The sequence below is a fragment of the Nelumbo nucifera genome, chromosome 1, assembly GCF_055504915.1.
Source record: "Nelumbo nucifera cultivar China Antique chromosome 1, China Antique-T2T, whole genome shotgun sequence".
In the NCBI taxonomy this organism is placed as follows: domain Eukaryota; kingdom Viridiplantae; phylum Streptophyta; class Magnoliopsida; order Proteales; family Nelumbonaceae; genus Nelumbo; species Nelumbo nucifera.
The window spans coordinates 133,606,711-133,615,034 of record NC_142649.1 but is presented as its reverse complement, the minus strand read 5'-3'; positions in this window follow the sequence as shown (position 1 = coordinate 133,615,034).

Here is an 8,324-nt window from a genome sequence, read left to right as displayed (position 1 = left end):
GGCCCGGCTGTTAGATGTATTTTAATTTGAGGCTGTCCTTAGGAGGCTTGGTCCAGGTTTCATGCGACAGTTTCTGAAGCTCGAGTTAATCCTCCACAATTCTTCACGTAAGTTGTAATATTAGGCCAATCATGGTACACCTCAGCTACATACTCAGATTCCTTTAGGATTTAAATCTTACTGGGGCGTCATTTTGCCAATTACCTGGCTCAACTGTCTAGTCCAGTCTGAGTCCGACGACACTGAGCAATAGTGAATTAGTGATGTCAAATGTACCTTATTGAGATGTTTGGTTCTAATAATTCTGTTCGTGTAGTGTCAATACCTGGCGGGGAGCTATCTGCTAGATTCCTGTGTTTGGTGTTGAGAGAGATTCAGAACTTGGATTCTACGTTTATGCAGAAAGGTGGGATTTCAAGAAGTGGTTTACGCTTGTATGGATTGATTCTTTATTAACCGTAAGGAACTGATAGAAGAATAACAGTATGCCATTTGTTTGCTAGAAATTGCACTGTGCCTACATGAGTACATGAACTGGTAAATGAAGCTAGAGAAGTTTTTTTTTTTTTTTTTCGATGATCATTTGGGCAAAATCTGTTAACTTCTCCCTTTTCACGTCATGATTCAATCGTTTTACATAATAGTAGTGTAAATAGTCCTGAAAGGGCCGAGAACTCTGACGAAGTACAGAGACTGACTGGTCATGGTCTCTTATCAACCATGAATCTTGTTTTTCTTCAAAATAATGCAACTCTGGTAGACTACCTTTTGAAGGAAATGTAGACCAGTCAAGATCCACCATGGAATACATTACTTGAAATCAAGGTATGAGAAGGAACTAAAGGTCCAATTCATTAGATGGTATTCTAGCTTGCATGGGGTTAAATGGGCAATAAGGGGGAACTTAAATATGTCTCAGCTACACAACATTAGCTGAGTAAGAATTAAGATTGCTATCTAGCAGGGTGCACAGAAAACAGAATGATAGAGTTGCTTTGAAAGAGGGCTATGGGCTTTGTCTGAGTCACTGAGATGAAGAAGATCTTGGGTGATCCATGTCCATAAGAAAACTCGCAATGGTTCAATTTCTGGTCTACCACCTTTTTTTTTTTTTCAGAATGCATTAACCATGTGGGCTGCTACCTTCGGAAGGGACAAAAGTTGAGAAAAGAAAGCCAAAATGATGTCGTAGCTCCCATTGATTCATGGCGACATGGCCCAGGCATGCCGTAAATTGACTGATTTGGTTTTTAGACTAATTACAAACTTTTTTTGTCAAGGCGGTTGCTGCTCACAGTCACATGCAGCTCGTCATGTTGTTGTTGGTTGATGAAAATATATTGACTTAAGCATCGTCTACTGCATATTTCTGCTTCTAAAAACAGAGCGTGAGTGCATCTGGCAAACGTGTTTTATTTATTTATTTTTATGGATGGTCAAATAGGAATGGCAACGGGCGGGGCGGGGCTGGGTTTTGCCTGCCCCGAACCTCGAGTTAGAAATCATAACCCCCATACATGGGAATGGGGATCCCCAAATTTGCCCCGTCCTATTCTCGTCATTTGTATTTGTATATTTATAAATTTATTTTTTATTATTTTAAAGCTTAAACCTTTTTAATATAATATATAATAATATAATATGTATTAACAGTTTTTTTTATATATATATATATATATATATATAATATCAAATGATTCAGGGTGGGGTGGACAAATATCACCCCCAATCGCTAGGTTATGTTTGATTTGAAGGAAAATGTAGGGAAAGGAAGGAAAATCTATACAAGATTTGTAAAGGTTTTTCTACCTTTTCTTTCCTTTCCTTACTTTTTCCTTTAAACCAAACATTGCCTTAGAGTTTCGGGTTTCTCTGAACCCCGACCAGGGTGGGGGCGGATTGAGGCAGAGCCCCTTGTGAACGAGTCAAATTGCCATCTCTATGGTCAAAGCACTTACGTACCATTAAACCAAATTCTCCTCTGCAGTAAGAGCTAGGGAGAATTGGAAGTCGTGTCATTTTGCTCCCAATTCTGGTTAGAATCAAATTCTGCTTCCAGCAAGAAATGGCAAGCATGACAAAACTTGGCAATGAAACAAATGGGCCCTAAGACGTGCTGGATTGGTAGTATGGTTCATTCTAGAAAATTGGGTCTAGGTCTGCAAATGGATTCGATTGAAATGATATACTTAGATCTCAAATTTGGTTCCTTAATGTTCAGATCCACATCAAATTTTATCCATTGAATTATTGAATACAATTGGTAAATTAAATTAACATTAATCCATTAATCAAATTTCTTTCAGGCTTCCAGCTCCAAAGGTTGCAAATAGTTGATTTGAGTTTGGGGATAGTGTGAACTTTGGGCCTTTGACATTCTAAATGAGGAAGTAATTATACAGTGATTAAAAGAACAGTGAAACGGCCAAACTTTCTTTATTTGGTAAATGAAATGGCCAAACTTAGTTTTACTACAAAGGTGAGCCACCCAGATGTTTCCATGCCGCCCAATTAGCTAGCTGAAGTCTACCCTCTCCAAGTAGGTCTAATCTCCACTGTCCAAGTCAATTGTGTCCAGCCTTCAATGAGATATTACTAACTGAGACTTAGAGTACAAATACATAGAAAATACAAGGTTTTACATTCTACATATTTGTATTTGTATTCTTTTGAAGGTTCAATTTGGAAAAAGTACAAATATAAATATATACTGGTGCAAATATATAGAAAATAATACAAAATATAAGGTTTTGTACTCTACATATTTGTATTTGTACTCCTTCCAAATTTAACATTAGGTCGTGTTTGGTTGCAGTGCAATTTTATTTGCACTAGTGCAAATGCATGGGAGTGCAAATGAAAAAAATGCAAATTCTCATTTAATTTTATTTTGGATTTTGCATTATTCTACTTCATGTCTTAATTTACCCCATTTATAATGCAATCAAACAAAATAAACTAAAATTTGAAACAAAAATAAGTCAGAATTTACACTCAAATCATTTGCACTGCTTTTACATTGCAACCAAAGTCATTGAACTATTTGCATCTGACGGAGGAATCATCAATTTGGAACTTCCCCAACACCCCAGGTTTATGTTTATGCTTTATGATTTTTTTAACTCAATACAATCTCAATCAAATGGGAAATTGATCATGTGTAAACTCAAAATGCCTAAGTCGTGCTGATATGACAGTGCCTTGAGTAGAAGCATCTACGACACCAAATATCACCATAATTAAGAGAAAAAATGGGTTTGAGTTATTTAAAAATAATAATGTTTACAAATTGCCAAATAAATAATAAAAAACAATTGATGTTAGTATTTTGGGGTCACTAAAACCAAATTAAGGAATGAAGGGTACAAATTTGTTCGGCCAGCTTGTAGATCTTGACATGTGGCGTCAATTGGATACATCTCAGCCATTTTGCAAACCCTGACATGCGGCGTCAGTCAGACGTATCCTAGCCACCCATCACCAACCATTTTCAACCACCGCCACTTACTCCCAACTACTCCTCTGAGGCAACTTCAACTATAAAAAGGGGCTCCCACATTGAGGTAAACACACACTGGAACTTGATTGTCGGAGTCTTCGCCCTTGTGATAACTTATGGGGCCTCTAACATCTTCTTTCTCTCAGCAAGTTGGACCAGTTGGCCTCAAATGTTGGAAATTACATTGTTGTCGCTGACTCCATATTTGGCAGCAATAATTAGTTCCATTAAGAAAAAACTAATCTAATTTAATCAACTAGCGTCCTTAAATTGGCTAACAAGCAAGACCCCATCCTTGACGTTCGAAACTTAGTCACAATTGACTAGTTCGAGTTGGTCCTAAGCAGGCTAGACAACATGGCCCAACAATTAGACAACATAGGGCATCCATCAAGAAGCCACCCACAGGGTAGCCGCCCCACTAGAAGCTACGGACAACGTGAAGGGCGATCCGCCCATACCCCACTAAGCCAATGCTTGGAGGGCTTGGAAGGGGCCGACCCCTCAGATTCTGATAGTAGCAACTGATGGGCTATCAAGCCCCATTCCAAGACCCCTCAACTTCCCAACTAAGTGGGCGACCCCATGGGATCCCAAGCTGATCGCAAGAATCATGACTATCAACACCATTGTGTTGCGACCAACCAGGACGATAGAGGGCGCTCAGGCCACCATAGCCCCCCTCCAAGGGTGGAAGGCCGATGCCACGCCTCTTCCTCGCCAATTTCCAACCTCCGTGACCCCCTCAATGATCACCACACTCACAAGGCTCTGGACATGCTGGCATCCTGCGTACAAGAGAACCAGGATCGTTCTACAGCAATGATGCCCTACATCGACTAGCATCTTGGAGACATTCAAGCACAAATTGGCACCCTTTAGGACCAGCTTTGGCAGGTAAAGGAGGGCTGAGGTGATGCCTTCACTAGTTGCCCTACCTCATCCAGCCAAATGGAGGCGTTCATAGATGCCATTATCTTCAAGTCCCTCCCACCAAATTTCAAGGCCCCGACATGGAAACCTACAGTGGGAGAACATACCCCGAAGACCACCTCGAAAGCTTTCGAGCCCTCATGCTCCTATACGTGTACTTCGGTGCCCTCATGTGTTGGGCCTTCCAAGCCACATTCAAGGGAGCAGCACATTGATGGTTCTCCACACTGCCTCCACACTCCATTAGCTCTTGGGAACAGTTCACAGACCTCTTCCTGCGACACTTCATGAGTAGCTGACGGTGCCAGAAAACAGTCATCTCCCTAATGTTCGTTAACTAAAAGCGCAGGGGGAGCCTTTGGGCATATATGAAGAGGTTTAACTAGGAAGAACTTGAGGTTAAGGACCTAGACTCCTTAGTCTCTATGCACGTGGCCATTAGTGGCCTTTGGCCTGGACCCCTCAACTAGTTCATCTCCAAGATTTCGTCCATGACCAAAGTTGAGTTCTTGAAGAAAGTTCAAAAGTATATCGCTGTCAAAGAGGCTGAAACCAATAAGTGCCTCCAAGAACCAGAAGCCGAGGGCCCAATGACAAGAAGAGGAACAAAAAAGACGGCTACAACAATGGTCCCATAAACAAAGGTGGAGAGAAGAAGCCACCGACCCCTTCAATAAGTACACACCACTAAACTCCTGATCGCACATACTAAAGCAAGTAGGGAATGAGGAATTAATGAAGTGGTCGGCCAAATTGAAGAGGAACCCGAGAAGGGGGAACCTGAAGAAGTACTACAAGTACCACCATGGCACCGACCATGACACTGAGGACTACAATGAGCTCAAGAACAAGATCGAGTCCCTCATTTGCCGCGAGCACTTAAAGGATTTTGTTGAAGGCGATGTTCGGTGTCGTCCTCCCAACAGCCATAGGCCGAGCCTTGCAATCATTACCCCCTAGCTGAAGTCGTTGAAGTCATATCCAGAGGCTCGACCTCGGGGGGAGCATTCGCCTCGTCTTAGAAGGCATACGCTTGACAATACAACATTTGGGGCCAAGCAACAAAAAAGCTAAGGTCAGAGGACCTCATTTCCTTCTCAAATGATGACCTACGAGGGGTATTCGTGCTTCATGACGTCGCGTTTGTGGTGTTAATGTCCATTGCCAACTTCATGGTGAAGAGGATCCTCATAGACAACGGCTCCTCAGTCGACATCCTATTCTATGAGACGTTTGAGATGATGTAGTTGACACCAGACCGACTACAACCCATCGACATGCCACTCACCGGCTTCTCTAGGGCAGTTGTTAGCCTGAAGGAAAAATAACCCTATCGGTCACCATAGGGACTGAACCTCTTCACATCACTCGAATGACTGAGTTCTTGGTCGTGAAGATAGGCTCGCTCTACAATGCCATCATAGGGAGGCCAACTCTTCACGTGTTCAAGGCGGTCAACTCATCTTACCACCTTGCCATGAAGTTCCCCATGGAGCATGGTGTAGGAGAGGTTAGGGGGAACTGGCAAGCTATCAGATAGTGCTACGTGGTAGCGCTAGAGGCACAAATAGGGAAGCCCTACCCTTGGAGGGACTCGACCTCAGGGACGAACCATCAGGCCGAGGTTACCAACAGAACAATCCTAGACGGATTGAAGGCAAGATTAGACAGAGCCAAAGGGCTTTGGGCGGATGAACTGTACTATATCCTTTGGGCATATTGAATGACACCTCGGACTGCCATAAGTCAATCCCCCTTCAACCTGACATATGGGACAAAGGCTATCATCTTAGTAGAGATCGGCCAACCGATACTCCAAACCAAGGCTCACCAAGAAGTTGAGAACAATGATGAGTTAAGGAACAACCTTGACCTACTAGAAGGTGTCCAAGAACAAGCCCAAATTAGGGTCACGGCATACCAACAAAGAGTCGCAAGATATTACAACTCCTGAGTCAGAGAGCATCACTTCAAGGAAGGCGACCTCGTCTTCAAAAAAGTCATGGTCCCTGAGCCCGGCATCAGAAAGCTTAGCGCAAACTAGGAAGGGCCCTATGGATCAAGCAAGCAATAGGACTCGACACCTTTTGGCTATAACACATGAGTGAAAAGATCGGTGCCTCGCATTTGGAACTCTGAGAATCTCCGAATGAAAAGTGCAAAGTTCCTCTCACCTTGGATCTTCTTTTGTGTAAACGTTCTCGTTCCCTCTAGTGGCCAAGACCCCTTGGCTGACCGACCACAACATACAACCTTCTTTAAGGTTATATGCTCAGACCAGACCTCGGCCCTAACACACACGACACCTTGTGAGTTACATGCCTAGATGCCTTTTAACTTTTTGTGACAAAGGCAAGAACTTCTGAGACATTGACTACTATTGATAAGTTTGGTCACGACCTAGCCTCGGCCTCAAAGACCCTTAAAGAAGCGAGCCTTTGGAGGACAACAAGTTGATGCCGGCCAATGACTTAATAAAAACACACAACAAACAATACACTAAGTAAATGGCGATTCTCCACTAAGACAACCACTTGTGACCTCAGGCACAGATCCCCTATGCAATGATGCGCTGAGCATGATGTTAGCCTTGACCATAATCAACTTCCTTCTTTTTTACTAAGGCAAAGAGCTCCAAGAATAAGTAAAGAACGACTAGTGGTGTTAGCATCAGCCTAAAGGACTCTAATACAGAACGTCCTCACAAAAAGACTAAGTAAAAGACACTTTAGAGGTAAAGGATTACTATGGCAAGTTTCTTTACAAAGATGCCTCTTTGGGGGGGAGGCATTGGCCCCAAGCACAAAGCAAAAAGAAGAAAATAAAAGAACTAAAGAAGAACATCTTTGGCAAGAAAATCAAGTGTCTTTAAAGAAAGGCCTCTTATGGGGGAGGCATCGATGGCTGGGCTGCCATCCGTCCCCAGTATATCTACTACTTGGTGAGCTTCAACAACAAATAGGATCTAGCTGACTGACATCGAATCTCGGAAGGACCTTCATCACTTGGGCCTTACAGTCCTCGAAGCCCTCCAAGTAAGCCTGAGATGCAAAGGATGTCAGGTCTGTCTCATGTTCCTCCGAGGCCTTGTATTTTTTGACTGTCTTCATAGATGATTCCTCCAGTTTCTTCACTATTGAGGCCAAGGAGGACTTCAATTCCTTACAAGCTCTTTATTATTGGTTTCCTTGACCTCAACTTTCTTGTGACGCTCGTGCTCGTTGCGTACCCGACTCTCTGCCACCTCTCGACTGGGTTGCACCTCGGTCCCTTGTTGCTTCAGACGCTTGATCTCCTCTTGTGCCCGCCGAAGTTGTTGAATTAGCACTTCGACCTTGTCATAGAGGTCGATCGAGCAAGAGACCATCTGCACATAAGAAAGGAAAAATGTTAGTCACATACCATGAAGACCTCAATGACACGACAGACTTGAAGTAGTATACACATACCTCAACGGCCTTGTCCAACAACGTGTCCCAGACCGAGCCCATCAAATATTGAGTCTAGGAATGGTAGTTCCCGAGGAGGACCATACCGACCGCTAACTGTCAGCCGACACCCAAGACTGACAAGGAAGCCCCCTCTCAAACACTCCATGTTAGCTAGAAGATCCGACGAGCGGTGAACAGCTCGTTGTCCCGTAGATAAGACGACCAAGGCTCCGCCTGATGTGACCCACCCGAGGTCCCCTTGGGTCGGCGCTGCTCATGTAGCTAAAGCCTTTTTGCCTAAGGGTCTCTGGCCATTTCGGTAGGCGCTTCTACGCCTACGTCTTTCTACGAGCCACCTTGGCCTCGATTGTTGTCTTGTGGCCCCCTCCTTCGGCTAACGTCGAGGCGTGCTCCCGGTAGTTTCCTTCCCGACGGTTTTCTTTGGCGTTGCCATGAGCAAT